We start from the raw sequence: 21,979 nt of genomic DNA on the forward strand, positions 1-21,979 counted from the left end.
GCATTATTCCCCTATGAGTGCAAAAATATCTTCATGCAATATCTGAAAAACCTCATTTAAATGCTCTGTGAATACAGCTCTTCCCAAAGGCCAAGATGTAGTCATGTATTTTGGATGATCTTCAGCTAGAAAACTGTGCAGCTAATGCACCCATCTTTCCATGTAAAAGATTTAAAATAAAAAAAAATAAATGAGAGAGAAGCTGGAAAAGCCAGGCTGGAGCCTCTAACCCAGATTCATGCTTTTAAATAAAGATAGTCTGAGTATGTTCTTATTACCCAGTTCCAGCAGTGGCTAAGGTTTGTTCTTTAAAAATGAAGGGCCAGAGTATTTTCTTTGGGATGCTTAAACTTTATTGCACCTTTGTAACCATTTTTATAAGGTCTTTTTAAAATACCAGCATCAAATGACAATTCGAAGGATGGAAAGTGCTCAGGGTTCTTTTTTGCAGGACAACAAATGGAAGGCTTTCTAAGGTTGGATGTTATAAATGGATATTGAAGGTACTTCATCACAGTCTGGCCAAATTCAAACTCAGACTGGGTTATCAGAATATTAAAGACCAAAGGCCACCAGATCTTAGGCAGGATGCATAAGCACACTTTACTTTCCTTTTTCCCATCTTAAAACATAATTTGTTTACTCCTGCCATCACAAGCTAAATGAAGTCATGTCTTTCTTTTATTAATAAGACAGCTATTTTCTGAGTGTCTCAAATTTTTCTAAATTTTCTTACCACAAACACTGTTCACTTCACTTCTCATCCTAAGACTGATAACAGGGTTTCTGTGAAAATGAACATCCGTGATCAAAGAGCAACTCTGTAAGATAAACAAATTACAACAACTGGGCATGCTTTGAAATAGCTTAACCTAATTAAACTCAAACACTTCCACAAAAGCTTTAAGAAAATGGATGTAATTGGAGCTCCATTCAGGTTCAGTTGACTTCACATTTTCAGTTTGTTTGTCTTTTTTTCTTCTTTTTAGAGCTCTGAATAAAAAAGAAAAAAAAAATTGACAGTGTTGCTTTCCCATGGAAAATGTTGGTGGTACTGAAAATTCAAATTTCCAAATAAAATGCCATTCTAATTGCTCATTTTTACAGTTCTTTTAATTGATGAGAAATGTGCTTGCCAAATGCAGGTCTAACTGGCATGTGACTGCTTTGTGACCATGAATATCCCAGCACTTGTGTTGGAATTTGTGCCCATTGTGCCCTGGAACACCACCAACTTGGTGTGCACATCTGAAAAGCATTTGTGTGGGGCTTTCTTACCAAACCCATTTACACAGTGCAGGTTTCACTTTGAGGATTAAAATGGAAATCCCATCTAATGGCACTGCCTTAAACCTGTGTTGTCCCAAGCTGCATGCATCACTCCAGCCACAGGTTTCTTCCATGGTGTGGGTTCATCACAGAGAACTCGGGTGGAGATATCAGGCACTGAGATTTTGGCATCTAATTTTTAACCTCACTTTCTACCTCCATTTTAAAAATGTTACGTAAACCCTTTTTTTTTTCTTTCTTTTTAAGAGTTTATAGGTGATAAAACACCAGACTACCTAAATTTGTCATCTCCTTAAGTCTGATTCTGACATGCAGGAATATTACACCTGATTCCCTTACTTACTCCAGTCAGACGTCGTAGAAGTGCTGAAACGGCTGTGAATGGTAAAATGGCACAGAAAAAAATTCTTTGTTGAAACATCAGTTATCTTAAAAGTAGAATTAACAGATCTTCCACAAATTCTGTAGAGTTCAGTATCTCCCTCATCGCCATAAAAACTGGATGCTTTCTATCCAGCGTGTATTGTCTGCTCTGGTGTATGACTCCCTCTTTTTCTGAACTTCTAATTTTATTGGTTTTTAATTTCATAATGAAAATAATTTGCAATTTGCCATAAGAAGACAGTAATTCTCTCCTTGCTCTTCCTTTTTTCTGTACCTGTCCTGCACTCAGATAGCAGAGGGCAAACTGTGACTGGGGGGATGAATGTCTGCACCAGGACCTCAGCCGCGCCGTGTCTCTGTCAGGAATATTTGCTGAAAAAGACTTTTCAATTCATTCTTATCTGCTGCTGGTATTCCTGCATAACCATCTGCACTAACTTTCATTCTTGGCATATCCATGCTTGTAAAAGTTTACTGTACTGATGATTTCTGAAGGCCTTAATTGAAAGAAATTTATGTATACATTTCAACAGATATCTGTGTGCTCAAATACTCTGATTCTGCCTATTTATTATTTCTTTTCCATTTCATAGGAAGAAAATCTGCAGTAAAATTTATTTTAATAATTGGGAAGTATTAGAAGTGCTATGCCAAATTACCTGTAATTATATAACCTTCTGATTCTGACTGTGTTTAACAGATTAAATGTTCTGTCTTTACAACTTTCAAGGTTAAGTGCTCATAATGGGACATGCTGGTGAGTAGGTCATATAATCCACAGCAAGTGGTACTCAGCAAACCAAATGGAAGATAGTTATTAAAATCTATAACATACAACTTTAATCTAACGCTCAAATTATAAGGGAACCACTTGGAAAGAGCTAAAGGCTATTTGCAGGTTCAATATATTCATTTTGCTCTCAACAGTGATCAAAGTTTGGAACTTCACATGTCTTGGACTGGTGTAAGAGCTAATTTGGAGGAGCTGAAAAATTTCTACTGTTATACCCCCAAGCTACAGTGGTTTTGTAATTGGAGTCTTATACCTGTGAATGAGCAGCTGCTTGCATTACATGGCTCTCTGCAGATTTACATCATTGCGTTTGTAAGGGTTAAAAGTCAGTTAAAGGAGTCTGAACGCTAAGACAAATGACACTTCTGTCTTTTACATACAATTTTCTAACTGAAATAGTTCTTTTTTAATTGTTGAACGTTGCTTTCAATTGAGACACAAGATTGAGAGCCTTTCTGCAGGGATATTTCAGTCACTGTCAAGATCTCCAGATAAGTTTCTGTCTGCCTTTGTTCCATATATTTTTCTTTTTTATCTTGAATTTTCTTTAGTTTACTGATATTTTCTTTTCCTAATCTATCCTGAAAGCCATGTGAAGCCTATGAAGTTAGGTCCAAAGTCTCTTTAGCCTTGGGTTGACACATTAGAAAAGAAGATTGTTTTCTTTATTCTAAACAGGACAACTTTGTGTAACTATTTCACTGAAACAATCGTATTGAAAGCTCTCTATCAAAACAACCACACTGCTTGTGCACTGCTGTTTTTCCTCTGTCAGTCCTTGAAATGACCTTGGTTTAATTACCTGCATCTCAATGAGTGAATCTACATAGAAAGTGAAGGTTAATTAATGAAGGATCGTTTCTTACTTTAAACCCATCAGGCAGTGGCTGACAAGCAAGTCTGGTCCACGCAGTATTATCCTATATCTCATTAGAAATGGTCAGATTGATGTGCTAGCTCTGGTCTAGAAAAAGGAACAGGGCAGTTTGTTAATGAAGAGAAATGATGGTACTCTAGCAAAAAAAAAAAAAAAAAAAAATCCTGTGTAGGAGTCCATTATCACTAATGTTGTTAAGATTCAACTTCTTTAACCAGCTCTTCAATTTCAGAAGAGTTTAACTTACTCCTCTTAAACTTAACAAAGCCTGAGGTCTGCCTCAAAGTTTTCCATTTTGTAGTTGCTGTATTTCTTTAACTGAACGAATGATTATGGCCAAAATCAAGCACAGAGTTTAATTCTCTCATACATTAGTGTAGTCACAAAACCCAGCCAGCCTGCATCATCTTACAGCTAGTGGCTACAAATGTGCTACAGATATTGATGCTTTTGACCTGTTTCTCTGAATATTTAAGGAAATCCTTGCCAAGGATTGGCCAGCTACATTTTAGTGGTCATTGCAGCTCCGTTGCCATTGCTCATGGTGTCCACCAGCACGTCCATAGCCATGACTGATCCAATGTCCCCATTAGGATGTGCTTTCCTGTACGCCCAAGAAAGCTCTTTCACAGCCCTATAAATGCACGAGGAGAGTAACAGCAAAGCAGATTGAGGAGGGTCTTGCTGTCAGGTTGTCATTCCTGTAGTAAATCAGTGATTAAATAATGGTTACTGTCAGCTGCAGCACATTGAGCATTGTACCACAGTATCAGGCCTCCTAATCTACTACCTCTCTTATCTCCAGCAAACTAAATTCTGTTACTGCGAAACTCTAGCTTTGTTCATTAAAGGCTTTAGGTTTTTCTCCAGAAGCAAAAAGTAGGTTTTTGTGGAGATCTTAGAGTGGCACAAAGACCTGAACACCAAGATGCTTCCAGTGGCGCAGTCAGTGCGGTCACTCGTGGCCGTGGCTGAGCTTTGAACAGGTGGTTCCTCTAAAGTAAATCATAAGTCATGGCACACAGCTTGGTTTGATAAATTATTTTCTTAGTTGGGAGCTTTCTGACATGTTTTTTCACATGTTAAACAATCCATTGGATGATAACATACTGATCATCTTCATGGAGCACCCACAAAAGACAACAGTGGCCAAAACAAAAGTCCAAAAAAATATGAATTGGAAGAAGGTAGTTTCTCAAAATTAGCAGTTGAAACCAAAGTCCAGAAGTTTTGCTGAAAGCCCTAAAAGCCCTTTGCACTTACGCTCGTAAAGAGGCAGACATACTCCACACATAATTTTGTTATTTCCAATCACTCGTGTTGTCAGAACACACCAGCATGTTCACCATTTTAGAAAAACACTTGCAGTGTGTTTATTTTGAGGACCGTGGTGGAGAATGTGTTTTTATGACAATAAACAGGGTGTCTTACATCTGGCTACAGATTAGTACGATGGAGGTAATTTGGTCATGTGTCACATGGACCTTTTCAAAACACAAAGTGAGATTCAGTTTACACGGAAGGTCTTTTAATAGACATTTGCAGTGAGATGGATTACATCTGCAGTGGTTGATTGCACTCTTAATAACACGGATTGCAGAGCTCAAACCAGAACCCGTTCAGAAAGACCTTACCTCTGTAGGCTTTTCCTCTCCTCTGTAGGAGAGGAAAGCATCAGTTTTTTGCTTTCAGTTGTGCTTTGCTGTTCAGCACCTTACAACTCTACATTTTTACCTTCTCTCCTCAATTTTAGCTACTGATTAAGAAACAATAATGTTAATGAAAAAAGACTGAAAATTTTGATCTTTTTCATCATCTCGTCTGAAGGTTTACATAAGAGAAGGCAGGACTGAGCTAAAACCTTCTCTTTAATACACTGCATAAAACCAAGCTGTTAAAAACATTTAAATGGTAAATTACTCCCACCTTGAGTCAAAAATGTCTTTGTGTGATCGTGCTGCTGTCGCTTCTATCAAATGTGATTTTTCTATATGCAGAAATATTGGGAATTGTTTCTGTTTTGGGTATGTGCCAGAATTTAACTCATCGCACTTTAATGTTTTCAAGTACTGAAAGAAAAATGATAGAAAAGTTTTTCGTAATTGTGAAACAGAGCTCATTTACCTTTGTAATTTTCTATTAATTTACTACTAGGATTCATTTTGCATTTAATTCAGTCCTCTAATGACTTAAAACTGTGTCTTTGGTCTTTACACATTTGTGGTCTCAGTCGTGTCAAGCTTTTTCATCTACTTTATGTTCATTTATTTTAACTTTTAGTGGTCTTCCAGCCAATTCTTTATCCTTTTTATTACAAGAGCATGAAATTTTATAATGCCCTAGAGCTTTGTTAGTCAGCTGCTACAAGGTTCTTAACCTTAGTTAATTTATTCTTTCACTTTTGACTTTCAGATATGGAGCATGCTTTAATATTTTGGTTTTGAATATGAAAGTAACTTTTATTAAGTAGGTTTACTGCATTAATAGATCTTTATTTCATTTATTAATAAATCTTTTCTTCAGGTCAGGTATCTTGCTAGCCACACAACGTATCATTTTACATAATCATTTATATTTTTGTGTCCTATAATTTAAACTTTATTATGTTAAAATGTTGCTAGCGTAAGAATCATAAAAGCATTCAGTAATTTTATTAAAGAATCGTTGCAAAAAAATGAAATTGTCATCTGCTTCATTTTACATGATTATCCAAAAGATATCTGGTACCGCCGTGCAGTGACGTAATGCTGGCTCTTGCAGTTTGGCTCGTCACACAGGGATTCATTAAATCCCTATAGCCACGTTATTATCCAAGAGTTCCATATTTTTATCTTTCAGAAGTAATTATTAGCATTTTCAGCCTGAGAGCAAAGCTTGGAAATCTGAACAGCAGTCTCCAACTTGAAAAGACTAATCAAAAACAAAACATTACAAGAAAAGAAAGAAAGTGTTCATTTCTATTTTTATTTCTATTTTTAATTCCCTCCATTTTAAAGTCGATCTTCAAATTCTGTGGGTCTGACTGGAACTATATTCCGAGTGAGACCTTCCTTCCTTCCTTCCTGATTTGTAACAGGCTCTGGGGGCCTGCATTGGAAAAAATCAAAGCTAAAGCGCAGAGGATGAAGGTGATACTGGTGAAAGATTAGGCATATGCTCAACCCAGCTACCTGTAAGCATGTTTTGAAGAGAGGGGCTCAGAGAAGGGAGAGGTGCGTGAGAGCTGGACCTGGAATTAAGTTGTAATGTATTCAGCTCTAAATGTCACAGCCCAACCCCAACCTTATTATTAACATAGTACTGACAGGCTGTTTTTATTTGCCTTCCGAGCCTTCAGCGTGTATAGCATTCACATTGTCAAACCTTGTCTTTTATGCACAGCTACAGGAGCTGCTCTCCCTTTATTCTTAAATGAACTTTCAGAGGATTCTCAGAACCTTCTGACAATACCGGGGCTTCAGCCACGCAGACCCAAAAGCTTTCTTGATGAAAGCACGGCAGGCAGGCATGTGTTGAATGGAGTAGACACAGTATTTATAGTAGAAAAACAGGCAGAAGTGGTGGGTAGGCAAATGGCGGAATTTGGGCAGCCGGTGAGCAGGTCAGCAAGGAAAGAAGAAGGAGCTGAGTCAGGATGAGCCGCCACAAAGTCAGGTGAGGAGGACACGATCCTCCCCCCTCCGGTATGGTGGTGGTTGAAGAGCAGAAAGCAGAATGCTGCTGTAAGGCAAACATTCACTTGCATTGCGCAGCGGGCAGGAGAGCCCAGCGCCACGGCTCAGACACGGGCACTGCGCAGGAGTCCTCGGTTGAACTCAGCCATCAGACAGCCCTCGCCATGCCTGGTGCACAGGGGCTGCCTGCACGGCGCGGCCATCGCCACCTCAGCACACAGAGCTGACACGGAGGGGCTCCATCAGGAAATCAAGAGCAAAGGAAAAAGGAGTTTGCAAGGCACGCACCGGCTGGGCTCACAACAAGCGAAACTGTCTATTATTGCATTTCTATACCCTTTGTTTTATATGGATCTCCATTAACCTGTAATTTTAATAAAAATGCATTTCGTTTCAGAACAGGTAGGAGTGCTTACCATAATTCTCATTCTCGATGTGGTGTAGTTGTTATTCCACCTACGTTATTTACTTGTGTGTAAGTATCAAACTGACTCCAGTGCCTTGGAGTTTCATTTCTGTTCTACGGGGAGCTAACATTTAACGTGATTTTTTAATATATATATATATTAATATATGTATATATATGAACACTTCTTTGTCAGGTAGAAGCTTTTAGTCATTCTGACATGAAGCTTTCATACAGCAAAAATATTACTAATACTATTTTGCCTCTAAAGTGCATTTGTTATCAATATGCACTTAAACTAGTGATCAAGAGTTGGTGGGAGAGACACCTGCTCTGCATTTCTTATCTTTTTAATACCTTAGGGATACATCACTTAATAATTTAGTGCTAAACCATTTAGCATTTTAGCCCATCATCTCTTATATTACACATAGGATTTCAGTAATGTCTGATAAAATTATGTGTTAGCTGCCTTATGTGTGTGTAAAACTTAATAAGTCTTCTTCCCCCCCTCAAGTTTAATAACTGATTTCTTACATTTATGGATGTGAAATTTTATTGCTCATGGATATAGTTTGAACCTAAATCTTCATATCTTATAAATTGATTTTTAGTTTCCTTTTTGACCTTATGAATTTCAATCAGACATTGACCTCTTGTTGCTCATGAATCTGACTGATTTAATGCCATATAACAATAATACTGTAGAAAAGCATTATCATAAGAGCCCACAGGGTTTGCTGAAACCCATAACTAGATTTTGGAGGCCTCTAGCAATAATAATTCTTGACCCAAGCCTATTCTCTAATGCTTTCATCCGTTACTGTTCTGGACCGGGCAGTCCTTGTTTTTGTACGCTCATGGAAAGTGGTGGAGGCTCCCAGGAGAACACAGGCTAAAACTGTACGGAGCAGATAATGCCGAATGTAGTCCAGTAGCAGGGAGCTCATGACGGAGCGGTTCGGTCTGGGATTTGTCACATTTTGAAGTGAGGGGGAAAGACTATTTAAAAGATATCAAAAATTCCTATTTTGAAAATGGCAAAAATCATATTGACTTAGTGGTTAAGATTTTCAAAAAATAAAAATTTGATACTAATTGTCTTACTGGAATGTCTTGTTAATCTTCAGCCTATCGTTATGGCTGCAGCCTAAATAGAGGACTTGAATGATTACTGCTTTGTTTGCTTGGCTGTGCTAATTTAATTTAATTTAATTTAATTGCTTATATGCTTACTGAATAAGTGGGTGTTGATGTTCATTATTCCTTATTTAGAATCTTAAAATGAAAACAGAAGTGTGAAGGACGTGAGACTTTGGCATTAATTTATGAGGGCTGCACGAGACTGACTTTGGGCACGGGTGGTCACTGTCTTTGGCCACGTGTGTACGTGTGCAGGTATACAGGAGTTTCATTTAGTAACTGGTGGTTGGGAAATAAGCAGAGTCCACATCAAAAATGCAGATAAAACTTCTTCTGGTAAACAGGGCAGGGGTTAAGAAACAGTGCGTGAGCTATGAGCTGCGAAGTACTGCTTCCAGACCCCAGCCAAAGTTAGACAGGTGTTTCAGCATGACGGGGCAAGCAGATCAAAAGGGCTATCGCCAGCTTAAACCCCTGCTGTTCTCAGGCGATGGCTGGTTTATCAAGGATTTATTTATGAGGAGCAAACTGACATGGTCACTGTCTTGGAGGGCCGGAGGATAATAGGTCTGAAGCGCCCGGCATTAGGTAACACTTGGGTGAGAGGGAGCCCACTCACAATAAACTTTTTCTTTTATGCTTTTCTTCATTCTGACTTTTAATGGTAACTTCTATGTCGCTTCATGGAAAACGTCTGGTTGCTGTGTTATTTGCTGATCTGAGTGCCTGAAGGAGGCTGAAGGTGCCCGGCAGCACCGAGCTGCTCCCATCAGATGTTCAGAGCCCAGAGCTTAACCGATGGTCTCAGAAGCTGCCACTGAGAAAGCCAGAATGGCAGTCTCACTTGAAAGTGTTGCTTGTCATTTTGAGTGCACGCTGGGATCCAGACTGCAGATACCTATGAAAGCCTAAAACTGTCTTACTGCTTTGTGGTGATCTGTAAAGCAAAACTCCAGACAGTGTTTCCTGCAGGACACGTGCTGGTCTGGTCACATCTATATCTTTTTGTGTTATATTTTACAAGCATGTGTGCATGGAGGTACTCTCTGGTTACATCCAGCAACTGTTATTTCATGTCATATTTCAAGACAAGAGAAATGGGAGATGGTCCTGTACATCTCATTAAGGCTATCATGTCCTTGATGCTCTGTGTTTAAAAATTAATTAAAAGTGAAGACCTCTTCGTGGCAGTCCAAAAATGTGCTGGCACAGAGCCATGTCCATTCATCTTTCTCCAGAGAGCTGTTCTTTCCATGCTGATGGCACAGGACATTATTGGCACGTCCCATCTGGTTGGTGTGACTGTAAGACCAGCCTCCCAAGGCTTTGGGCGCACGCAGTAAGGCTAAAACGTGCATTCCCACAGTGTTACTGAAGCTGCTAGGGTTTCCTCCAGACATCACTTCTATGCTGTAGAGTGTAAAATGAAGGTTTAAATTAGTTTTGAATAAAGAATGCCAAGTGTTGCATGAGAGCCAGAAGTTAGACTAGATGTAATCCAGCAGTGAACTCACTCTTCACAAACAGCTTATTACCACTCCCTTGTGCAGAGGGCAGTGAGCTTTTTAAAATAGAAGTCTGTGTCTGGTACAGTGTACTGTTCAAGGGTTTCCAGATCAGACATACAATTCAATAGGTGAGTTGTTTAAAATCCAAATGTACAGGTGGAGCTGTGTGATATTACTGCTCTGTTTCGGATGCTAAAGCATCAAAACCCAGCCAAGCCATTCTGTTCTTTTATCAACTAATTAAATTAATTTTTGCCATGTCAAGCTAATAATGTCCTGTGTTTATTCCAGCTTGTGCTGATATCTGATATGAGTGAAGCTCTTTGGACCTCGCATTCGTATCTAATTCTCTCAACGTTGGCAGTAATTTTGCTGTTTCAATAAGTGATCTTATTCACCTGCCGCTAAGAACACTTGTCATGTTGCATTACTTACCCTGCACAGATATTGCCACGATTAGCAATTACGAAATATCACAAGAGAAGTGTACAAAGGTTGGGAATCCAAATTTTTAACTGTCTGTAATCGTGGCCTAATTTGCTTAAGCACGTGCCAAGGAGTTCAGTTTATTTGTACGTGCTGTTTATTGGGCTGTGTGCACAGACGTAGTAATGGAGCAATGTGATGAGAGCATAAAAGCAAAATTCCGCATTTTTCCATGCCCAGCATCTCTGGTTGGCTGCTGCCCAGCCCATCAGAAGCATGGAGCCAGGCGCTTGGAGGAATTGATCTGATCCTGTGCTGTTTTCTCCATTAGGGGAAGGGAGAGGGAGAGGGAAAGGGAAAGGAAGCAGGAAAGGGAAGACTGGAAATGTTTTCTTCCTGTGGTTCCCAGAGAGTTCTTGATACAATACTGAACATTCAGTTACAGTCAGGGGATCATCAGATATTTCTTCTTTTTTGGCTCTCCAGCCACAGAATCTATTTTGATTTCTTGGTGCTTGGTGTCCTTTCTAGTTATGCTGCATTACTCATAACTGCAGCGCAGTGGTAGCTGCCAATACAAATTTAGTCTTTTTTGTTTATTCCATACTGTCCTGTCAAAGCAGATAAGTCTGCTTTGCATTAGAGCCCAAAAATTTAATTGTGGGAAAGTGATGAGTCACTCTAGCTAAGGTAAACCAATGTCTGTGTCAGAGAACATTCTTTTGATGTACAAAGCAATGACGTGGCATTGGGCATGAGCCAAAATCACTAAGACACATGGAGGTGTCATTTACATTTCCCTGGGACAGGGAGGCTTTTTGAACCAGAGATAAAGCTGTTTTGGGGTCAAGCTGAAAAACAGAACAAAACAAGAAAAGAGAGTCTTCCAAGTTAGTTAGCAATTCAAGCCACCTACTTGTGAACATCTAATGAAATGCTCTCGGGATACTGAGAGCATTTTCCTTCCTTATCACCCTGAGGCATGGAGGTTGGGAATGAGTCTCTAGGAAGCAGAAATGCCACCAAGCTGAGAGGAGCAGCCGGTCAGCCCTCAGTTTTGACAAGGTTTGTGGGAACTGCACTGCAGCCATCACTGAAGAAGTTGGGTGTCTCCTCTCCAGGACACAGGTGTGGCAGCCTCTAGCTGATGTTGTGTGTTCTCTGGCATCGTCCTTCATTGCAGAAATCCAGTCCATTTCGGGAGAGTTAGAGCTGTCTGAATAATAGAAGTAATGTACCTTAGGAACCAGAGAATTGGGCCTTGACCTCTCAGCTTGGGTTATGTAAAGGAGCTACTTGTATGTTAAGGAACCTCAGTCTTGTCAGTTGAACAGGATTTATGTGCACCAAGTCAAACTGACAAACAAGTGTTAGAACCCAAAATAGAAAAACTGGAACAGAGTGCCTGAATACATAAATAACTGAAAATCAAACTGATACAGATCCCATCAGCTTTCCCTCTACATTTTGGTCCTCAATATCATAGTGATTTCTATCCTGCTAATCAGTTCCTTTTTAATGGTTTGACTCTACATTGTTTAAATAACTCAGAAGTGTTTGTCAGCTGTTATGTTGCTCAGTGCAGCACAGCAGTACTCACCTTTGTAGAGATGGCTGAAAATCCCAGCCAAGCTGTCCTCTGGTGCTCCTCCTACCTCAGACATATTTGGAATAGCCTTTCGTTCCCAGGTTGTGTATCACAGTCATCATTCAGTCCTTCAGTGACTGCAGGAACTGTGGCTGTGGTCCAGTTTGCTTTGAGTGCTTGTATTGAATGTGCTTTGCTGAGCTTCCTTCTCCTTCCTCTGCGTTCTGTTGAAATAGACCTTTACAAGGACAAATGCAGCAAGTCACACAAGACTGAACTGTCTGCAGCATTCCTTTGTGATACAATAAATTTTCAGCAGAAGAAACAGCAGAAATTGAGCAGAAATGCATAAGGAAAGCCCATGTAGAAATGATAGAAATGAACTCAAAGCCTTTTATTCAGCGTAGTTTGGGCAAGACATCATAGAGTCCACAGCTTCCACGTGAGAAGCACTACATGAGAAGTATATAGCTGGTAAAATAGCACTCGATTAATTTACATTTTGTGCTGCATCTTTGTGGTGGATCTCAGCTGTGTGCTAATGTTTCTCATAAGAATCTAGACAACACTGATGCTCTACTTATACTTCTTATTAAGGGTAAAATTCACCCAATTGAAGAGGACAAGCTTAAGATCTATGTACCCACTTAGTACCACTTATCCCAATTTTCACTTAACAAGGGCGTAAGTAGTGTATACATCTGGATCGTCCTTCTGCACTAAAGTGAATTTTCTCCCTAGTAAATTAGATTGGTCTGATGTGTGCTTAAAAGAAAGAAAATCTTTGCTTCCATGAAGGGCTGTTCTGGGAAATTGCTGCTTGACCTATAACTTAAACAAAAATTTTCAGTTCTTTCAAACTGCTCTGACTCTCACGCATGGTATATTTACATGATTTACCATTTGATCAAACAGCAAAGTCGAAGTAATGGAGCCCATCAATCATGAAGGGGAACGAGCTGCTTCTTCCTTTGCTTTCCAGATCCTTCCCAGGGACCAAGTTTTTAATATCCTTTTATTTTGATGTTTAAGTAAAATTGGTATAGAGTGGGTTGAGTAGCATCATAAGACCATAAGCATATCCCTTGGCAGAAAGCACAGCACAGTGGAATGTAGTTATATATTTAACTTATTTGTAAGTGAGATAAACATAAACAGGATAATTTTGTAAGCCAATAAGCCACAACAACACTGAATTAAATGGGAGGTCTTGTGTGCACTTAGACCTGTGCCCACTTTTCTGCACTCAGGCTGTTGCTGATGACAGGTGAGCCCTGCCTGGGTGTGCATCTCTCTTGTTGCACAAGTCCCACTGTTGTACAAGTATTGTATATATTCACCCACACGAGATGCAACTATACAGAGCCCTCTAGCTTCTGACTTTGAAACAGGCAGCTGGTTGGATGCATACACATCAGGGCATGCAGAATACCTTCCTGTGGCCTCAAATGCATGTTTTTATTTGCAGGAACACAGACACTGCAAGATATTCCAGTCACAGTTAATGAAGTCCTTAATGAACTGATGGGCCTGTTTCTTATCTCACTTATGCCAGATTTAAACCCATGTAACTCCATTAACTTGTTGAGTTGATCCTAATTTTACATAAGTGTAAAAAAGATGAGAACCAGACGTTTTATGTTCTCATTATCTAAGAGAATAAAAGTACGAAGTTCTTAAAACCCCTTTTTCTGTTTTCTATCAGTTACAAAGAGCCTTCTGCACTCGCCCACCTCTGGCCCTTCCTACTTCCCCGTCACCAATTTCTGCTCTGCCTTCCCAGTTGTGCTGATCGCGCACCTTTTGATCTCACTGTGGTTTTGAACCTCCTGAAATGAGTTTTGTAAACGTTATTCCTGGTGAGCGCATTCCTTCTCACGAGTCAAACTCTACATTCCTTGTCCTTTGCCACACAGTTTCCTCTAGCATTCTGAGCTCGTCTCTGATGTAGAGAAATTGCCAGTACAGGAAACATTCATAGAATACGAGTGTAAAATTGTGGAGTTGAAGACAAAATCTTTTTCCTATTTACAGTTTAACTGTCTCAAGTTCAATCTCGTCCTGTTCTCTTCAGTTGATGATGTTGAACTTTCTCTGTCTCCAGTAGTTTACTTTCCATGTGCACTCTGAATTGAAAGATCAGTTTTACCCCAAGGAGATGTACTCTGTGTACACAGAGAAATGATTTCAGACATTCTGTTTAACTTTTACTCTGTTTTGATATTGCCCTGATACGACTTACAATACAGTAATGTACTGTACGTTTCTGTCTCCGTAACCAAGTTCAAACACCAGCATGAACCTGATCTTCAAGACATTCAAGGCAACGACTCGTGTGATAAGCACATGCATTGGGCACTCTTGCCAACTTACTCGAAGCACGTACAAAGCTGAATGAGAGAAGTGACCAGCAATGCAACAGGAGCCCCAGCGAGACGTCTGAAATCCCAAAAGCGTGAATCTGAGCTGACCTACACCATGTTAGCTCTGGAGCAATGCCTCTGACTTTGATGGAGTCACTCGTAATTTACAGCTATGTAAGATCAAATACATAGCCCAGAGAACAGAAATGTTAACATGGATAGCCTCTGTCAGGGAAGGGATGCTTATTCTAATGGTACCTCCTGTCAGTCAAGTCAGAGACTAGATGTCACTTGTGAGGACAATGGGTCACCCTTGTTCCTCTGTTCTGAATACGATTAAAAACATACAAATGAGAGTCAGGATGGAAAAATAAACTATTTGTAAAACAAATAAGAGAACTGAAAAAAAAGCAAGTCAGAAAAGGAGAATGAAAGGGAACTGACCTAAACAGCCCCTAAACGATTTCCTCGGGCTTAGCAGAGGGTGAGGTGGTTGTCGGAGCAGTTCGGAATGCACCGCATTACTCAGCTGTGTTACAGTAGTCATTTCCTATTTCGTTCTTCCAAGGCTTATGCAAGGCTTCTCCTGAAAGTGCCAACATTCTGCCAGCGGAGGCAGTGAGAGCTCCAGGATTCCTCCGCAGCCAAAGCCAACGTGCCACGAGGGCAATCGCCCTCCGAGGATCACATATGGCCAAGTCAGACCATGTCAGTGAGAAATGAGCAGGGGCCATCAAGTCACGTTGTGTCAGATTAACTAAATAAATGCAGGGTTCTGGTCAGGATTGAGCTGGAGAAAAAATAATATTCATAAAAAAATAAGATTCAGGAGGTTATGTACTGAATAGAAAACCATTTCCCCTCTGTGGTAGTCCTGTGGTGTGTATGACTCTTTCCATCTGGAGGTGACCATGGGTTCAAATCAAGGCTAGCATCCCTTTGTGCTGGCTCATGCGTAAACATCAAAAGAGGATTTTTCTTCTGGAAAAGAGAACCTAAAGTTTGTCACTTCTCTGTTCCATATTGCAGGCCTCGTCTGAGATGTGCAGAAAGCTCACACCAGTTTAAAGATACATGAATTCTGCTCTGTCATAACCATACGATGCCAAAAAGACCTGCTGCTGCTTCCAGTGACTGACTGCTCATCTGATGGGTCTCAGTTCCGAAGTCCAAAATGAGATTCCTCTGCTTAAGGACTGGCTATTCAGAGATGCACTTGGAGTCCTGCGGCTGCTCCTGAAATCAGTGGGAACTGACTTCAGGCACCACTGAAACTCACTCCTGGCTCTCCCAGATGCCTTTTTTTAATTGAAGATGCTTGGATGTTACAAGGTGCTTCTAACAAGGTAAGCTGGAGATGACAGCGCTTTCAAAGCACAGCAATTCCTAAGTATGACAAATACAATAGGAGTGCTAATGCTGTTTGGCAATTTCCTGAAAGGTCTGTGGAGTGGAAATTCAGTTCATTAACTGATGCTGATACCTCCAGAAGTCATTTCAAATTGTTTTTCTGAAATAAGACTTGAACCCGGGTGGCAGAGGTGAACCTGCTTTGCTAGCCTCCACCAAGAGATGTTAGAGGTTCAGAAACAATATTTATATTCCCAAATCTCTCTCTCTCTTTCTCTCTCTCTCTTTTTTAAGCTTATTAAAATTAAAAGCATGACCTGCCACATCACATTACATCAAAACATGATGTAACTTCTTAATTTAAAAAAAAAAAGTTTTAATTTATGATGTTGCATTATGCCACAAAAAGCTTTTGTTTTCCCCAGAGTAACTATAAATTTTTAACAGCGACTGTTTATCCAGTATCTTTGGCAGACTGAAACAGTGAGCGTTGGCAAAAAGCAGATATTTAACAGCTACTGACGAACAGCTTATGAATCACCAGGCTTGAATCCTGGCACACATCTCCCCATAGGTACCTTCCTGAAACCACCCATCTTCCCTTCAACTCCTCCTGACTGCAGTAAGAGTAACTGACTGATCCTGAGCCACTAAATCTGATCTACTTCATCCTTTCAGGCCTTTATGTTTTTGGAGAAAGGTACTCTTGCTGACAAAGAACCTCTGAAATAACATTCCAGGAGCAGTGTCCAGTGTGGATTTCCCAATAATTCCGAATAACCCACAAAAATATTTCCATTATGACACTTGGCATCTATGTCTTTCATTTACTGACATGAAAGGGATTTGGAAAGTAGCTTTATCTGTGTAGTCGTATAGATGGGGGAACTGTGGCATGGGCAATAGAAGATGTCCTCAGTTGAGCCAAGAATAAGCAGCTCCAGGTCTGCTCTGCTGCTATCTTCCAGATGATGAATTCCTGATGTTTGGCTTCTTGTTCCAGATGCTCCTGCAAGGCAAGCTGGACTGTGCATGAAAGGCTGTGTTTGTTGGCCTGCATCTCATATACTCTGTTTACTTCTCTGGTACTTTTGGGGAAGATTGCTGTAGCTAATGGGAAGGGAGCACAGTGGAACTTGGAACAAGGACTGCTTGTCCGAACAAGGATTTTAGAGCCCTTGGTTTCTGAACAATTGCTTTATAGGGTGGACTGTGCGCCATAAATCTTTAGCATAGCAGCATGGTCATCTTGGCTTAACTGTCTTACTAAGACTGGACTTATTTATCCTACAACTGATAAAAGTCATAATGCTGTCAGTCCCTAGTATACTAGCTGTATTCAGCTTTTACTGCTTCCCAGTTCCATGATCCATAGTGCACATGTGGGGTATAAAGCCTTTTAAAATCATAGCCCCTTAACTAAAAGCTTTTTCTGAGAGAGAGCGTGGTTTGAATTATATTGAGAACCCCAAACAGCAATTGCTCTTGGGCCACTGGCTTTTAAATAGATCTATTTTAGGCAGATATTCCTCTTTTGAAGGGGTGCTTCTCTTTATGAGCCTCACTGCTTGTACCTAACAACCTAACATTGGAGTGAAAGCTACCTGAGTACTTCCAAAGTAAATGCTCAGCAAGGAGCTCATCACACGCAGTGCCATAGGGGAGGAGGGGATGGGTTTTCTCACCACTGTTCAGCTGCTGCTTTGGGTGCCCTACTGAGAGCCAAACACAGGGCTGGCACCCATCCTTCATGAAAATCCTAGAGCAGTGTCAGTGTTAAGTGAACCTGTAACACATGTCCTTGGCTCAGGAAACCATTCCTCACATCACCTCCAGTAACAAGCACCTATTACCACTAAGGTGACACGTGGGTGACTCAACCTGGGCCGCTTTCCCATCAGATCTTCAGAATGGCCCAACGAGTGCAGTGCTGACTGCACCAGCACGGCTGTCAGCAGGGCTGAGGGATGCCCAGGTGCATCTGGTAACCCCAGGCTCCTGGCAGGAGCAGGACAGAGGTGAAGGTGCTGGGTGAAGCCGAGCCAGACTCCGAGCTGTTTTGTAAGCATGGAAGGAATTATCGTGACGGAATCTCCTGTTGACTTGACATAAGTGGTTTCAGGTTTTATGGCATCTTACATTATTGTTTAAATTTGTTTCAGGCAAGAAACATACTTTTTAAGGTCAGGAATACAGATTTGTTGGATGCTAAGACACCTGAAAAGCAAGAATACAGATTGTAGGATGAATATTTTACGGAGTAATTATTTAAATATATTCAAGTATGAACATCTTTAGATCCTAAATTTAGTATTCCTTAAAAATATAATCTCACAATAAAATCTAGCCCACTCTCACATTGTTCTTACCATTCTAATTTTCAGTTGCTTTGAAAGGTTGTACTTTGGTTGTGGATTTGAAGTGCCCAGGCCAGTCTTGATACTTTTGCCCCAAACTTTAATTTTGGCATAGCGCTTGCCCACACGATGATGCTGTACATATATATAGAAGTTCTCAAACGTGACTGCACACCAGGGCCATGTGGGCACCACTCTGTGCTGCTCCCCACTGCCCAGAGCTGCTGTCCAAGCTGTGCGGTCACTGCCAGCAGCACACAGTGTGCTCCTTGGTGGGCTGTGAGTGGCAGCGTGAGCAGCCCTGCTGTAAGCAGGTGAGAGTGTAGAGGTGCTGCTGGGAGCAGGGAGCCTGTATCAATATAAGTATTAATAAAAAATATCTAGCAGCAGCAGCCACTGTTGCAAACTCCTGAGTAAAGTGGATCTGGGCAACCTCATTGCTGTAACAGAGATAAGACATCCAGTGGCTCCCTGAATGACTGGATCATCAATTACATTTTCTGCTCAGTTCTCCAAGTCTGCACGCCAAGATGAACTCAGATTTTAGGGTTTGGGTGTTTTGCTTTGGCACTGTACACAACTGGATCTCAGAGCTGTATCTCTCTGCTTGTAGCTCTGGTGTCTCTGAGCCTTATGTCTCATTGTATCAATGAAACAGGCACCTGCAGAAATGTGAGCCTGCCTGCATCTGGCTGAACACGGCGTGGCTGGAATTCAGCCACACCTGCCCTATTTAAAATCAACGAAAATGGTTAATACCCTGGAACTGAGAGAGCTTCTATTACGTTATGTAAAGATATTACAGGATCACACAAAGATCTTTTGTCATTCATGGCATCGCCAAGCCTAATAAACAGCTTAAATTTCAATGTAAGTAGGGACACCACATTATCAGGTATTGGCTGGAATATAATTGCTGATAACTTCTTCCGGCCACCTGCCCTGCAGCATGGCCTGTGTCCCTGTGTCCCATTGAACCCGAGCTTGCTCAACCACATTGCAGCCAGAGAATGAGCACATGTGCTGCACTGTGACCTCACTCCAGCTCTTGTATCCTCAGTTTTCTGGAAGTAATAGGTAGGAGTCGCGGAAGAAATTCTTGTCTCAGCCCTCCAGGGTGTTAATCAAAGGGTTTCACACGGACCCTTGGCTTATTTCTCCAATTTGTATCCCTGTTACTGTGCCCTCCACTAACCCGAACTGAATCTTCTCTAACAGAAAGGCCCTTTCGCAACAAGATTAAAAGCAAAATACTTTAAGTAATTTAGAATACAAATGTGCAATGAAATATCATCCTGGGTGATGCTATGAGAAGGAAGAGTGTACAGTACGCTTTATGTGCTTTTAGCTGCTCTACCCTACATGTGCACCCACTCTTGTAACCTTTACTGCTGTGCAAAGATGATCTGTCATTTCTACCAAATTTATGTACAGACACTTACGCACTGAGGCTGCTTTGAATCCTTACTGCCCTCTAGAGAAATTCCACTAGAAAAGCTCAAACTGACCAAATCAGCAAAAAATAATTGCAGTCCTAATCTTAACAACACCGGCTGTGTGCAGTGTCTGTCACAAGGTCTGCAGGCACAGAAATGAGCCTTGAAGACCCTTTTCTCAAGCCTCTCATGGTGACCTGGAGCTGTGGCCAGGCTCAAGCACACTTGTTCCATTTGCTCAGCAAAACCCAAGTTTCCATTATCTGTGGGTTTAAGTAAAAAGAAAACGAAAAGATTTTAAAGAAATCACAAGTGCAAAAGCTGACTGCCTTACATTCTCCAAGCCAGCACAGGATGCTTAAATATTTACACTGTCCATCTGTAACTGTCCTGTTTTGCTTTGTCGTTCCCTCCTGTCTCGTCCCAGCAGGACATCCCAGCCTGGTGGATCTGAGGCAGTGCTGCACGGCCATACCAGCTCCCACATGTGCAGCTGCCTGCTTGCATTTAGAATTGCTGCTGGCCCCAGATCATTTGTTTATATGATGTAATTCTGTACAGTCAAAGGATTGCAAGACGCAGCAAAAGATGTGGAGGTTATTCCATGGGGTTGGGCCAAGGCAGACAGAACAACAGTTGTAAAGCTAGCAGTGAATGATAGCACAGAGCAGCTAAGAATATATTCAGCAAACTGAGATCCTATTTTTACACTGACAAAAAAAAAAAAAAAAAAAAAGAGAGAGAGAGAAAAATGTAACGCGTGTGTCTGCATGTGTGTATTTTTTCCAAACCAGCTGAGTCCCACTATCCTGCAGAACCCCCCTCATTTAGCAGGCTGTCAGTGCCGGCTCCTTTCCGTAGCTCTGCCTTTTCATGCCTAATGGGGTTTGCCCCGTACCAGACAAAGCCTATTACGGCGGCGGATTGCGGATGACGCGGCCGGCGGTGGGAGCAGCGCGGTTCCCCCGACGGAGCGCAGCACGGAGCGCAGCACGGAGCGCAGCGCGGTGCGCGCATCTCGCGGGGCTGCGCCGTGGGGTCCGGCCGTGCTGTCAGAGATGAAAACGGTGCTCGGGCTGACCTCGTCACTGCAGCGCTTGGAGCTGCGTCGGCACTGTGAGCCTTCTGATGCGGAGGGAATTCCGAGGGCCGAGAGGTGCGGGCTGAGCTGCATCGCCCACGGCTGTGTGCTGAGTCGGAGCTTTACAGCTGTGCGCCCATCGGGTTTGTGCGGTGCACATAGCAGAGCACGCAGAGTTGGGTATTTAAGTGTATGGAATAACTGTAAAGCACCTGTATGTAGGGATGGAAATCAGTGCCCGAAGTCTGGGAGGGCAAGCAGAGGGAGAATGGTCACACAGAGACAAAAATAGTGTAATTATTATTGTTGGTTTGCTACGTTAGCACTGTGGGATTCAGGGTGTCTCTTTCTACTCGGATTCTCTTGTGTTCTAAATAAATCAGAGTAGGAAAGGAAATTCAGCTCTCACTGCTGAGCTGCAGTGCCAGCCTCCCTGCGGCTCAGTGACAGTCCTGAGCTGGACATGGGAGCTTCCCTCCTTCACCAGACCTTCTGCATCCCTTCTGCAACCCTTCCTGTTCTTTGTTTTTATAGTACTTGCTCACTGTAGTGTTTTGGGTCAGAAAGTGAAGAAGCAGCAGAATTTTTTTTTTCATTTCTATTTAAAAAAATATTTTTTTCAGAAATTTGGAAAGGGTTCTGCTCAGTTTGAAGCAAAACAAGAGGTAGCTCAGAGAGCAGAATTATCATTCCAGATATGGAATGCACAGATGGATGGAGGATGGCTCCTCCTCTGCACGGAAGCTTTGGGTTGTGACCATTACAGTCTGAACAATCTACTTGCCATCCCACCACTGTTTAGTTTAAACTTCTTTTTCATCTTTTCATCATTGAATTTTCCTCTTTTCCTGAAATCCTTTTAGCCAAGTTAACAGCGGAGACACCAATCTGCCAACTTCTTGGCCAACAGAGAGCTTTCCTATGGCAATTCCTGCTGATCCTAAAACAGGGGGGCACTTTTCCATGGCTTTCCCAGCACAAACCAGCTGCCAATGACTCCAGCATATTTCAGATGTTTGTGTTTCCATCCAGTAAGGACCAAACGGACACCTGAAAGTATCCAACAGAGGCAGCTTTTCTTCATGGCAGTTGCCCACTGTATTATTCAAAACACCTTACCATTGCATGACTTCTTGCACAAAAAATGCAGTGTGCTGATAATATCCATTGCCTTTTTTTCCTACCTTTGTCTCTGCCATTATTATAATTCTGTCCTACGCTTTTTCCTCTGCTGAGCTTTCAGACACCTTCCTAATCAGCATTAGACACGGTGGCAGAACGGGCTGTCCTGGTGTGTGCAGTC

General features: G+C 41.5%; 1 long non-coding RNA gene across 2 annotated transcripts in view; it reads left to right on the forward strand.

The window, feature by feature from the left end:
- Positions 1 to 21,979, forward strand: part of LOC149915648 (uncharacterized) — a 220,976-nt gene that overhangs the window by 181,834 nt on the left and 17,163 nt on the right. For both annotated transcript variants that reach the window (XR_016471971.1, XR_016471972.1), the window contains exon 4: positions 15,482 to 15,798. This is a non-coding gene — a long non-coding RNA (uncharacterized LOC149915648). The remainder of the gene's footprint in view (positions 1 to 15,481; positions 15,799 to 21,979) is intronic.

This window comes from Phasianus colchicus, chromosome 17, assembly GCF_987193195.1.
Source record: "Phasianus colchicus chromosome 17, bPhaCol1.hap1.1, whole genome shotgun sequence".
NCBI classification, from domain to species: Eukaryota; Metazoa; Chordata; class Aves; order Galliformes; family Phasianidae; genus Phasianus; species Phasianus colchicus.